Below are 740 nucleotides of genomic sequence, written 5' to 3' on the forward strand. Positions count from 1 at the left end.
TGTCCATTAACAAAATTATAGAGCAAAAGCAAGCAGAGGACGTATCGGCCACACAGGAACCCCCTACCTCCCATACCCCACCCGTGATCAGACCACCTACGAAACCTTCCCTTTTACATCTCCTCCCCCAGCCACAACACCTCCTACCTCCACCCCAAACCCCTCCTCTACACCCTCCGGCAATCCTTCCCTCCCTAAACCCTCCCCTCTCTCCTTGCCCGCGGCCAGCCAGCTGCCTGCGCCCTTGCTGACTCGCCGACCTTCAACTCTGCTGAGCCATCCACGTGCCCTTCACCCGGCGATCCTAGCCAGCAGACCCCAGACCATACAGACTCCCCCACCTCCCCCAAGTCAACTAAGACCCCTCCGGCCGTTAGTCCCAAAACCAACACGCCAAAAAAGACTAATGTTGAAGATTCCACACAAGTACAAAAAAGAAGCAAATAACAAGCAAATCGAACAACACGACCCCAACCGTCACTAGGAGAGAATAGCTCAGCAGCAGGTGCAAGGCGCCACCGCCCAACCTGCTGCCCCCCCCCTCTCCTCCAGCAGTTTCACCAATCATTATTAACAAATATGCAGAACGAGTAAAGTCTACACAAGATGTTAATGAAGACGGTTACACCAAAGTCATATCAAGAAACCAGAGAAAAAAAAAGACAGAGAACACCAAACACCAAAGCAGTGAAAGGGAGCAGATCAGTTGTCACTCAGACACAAACGAAAAGTTTCAAAAC

The 740-nt window shown here is 51.6% G+C and overlaps 1 pseudogene; it reads left to right on the forward strand.

The window, feature by feature from the left end:
- Positions 1–740, forward strand: part of LOC119588959 — a 58,988-nt pseudogene that overhangs the window by 55,709 nt on the left and 2,539 nt on the right.

The sequence above is a fragment of the Penaeus monodon genome, chromosome 24 (genome assembly GCF_015228065.2).
Source record: "Penaeus monodon isolate SGIC_2016 chromosome 24, NSTDA_Pmon_1, whole genome shotgun sequence".
Taxonomy (NCBI): Eukaryota; Metazoa; Arthropoda; class Malacostraca; order Decapoda; family Penaeidae; genus Penaeus; species Penaeus monodon.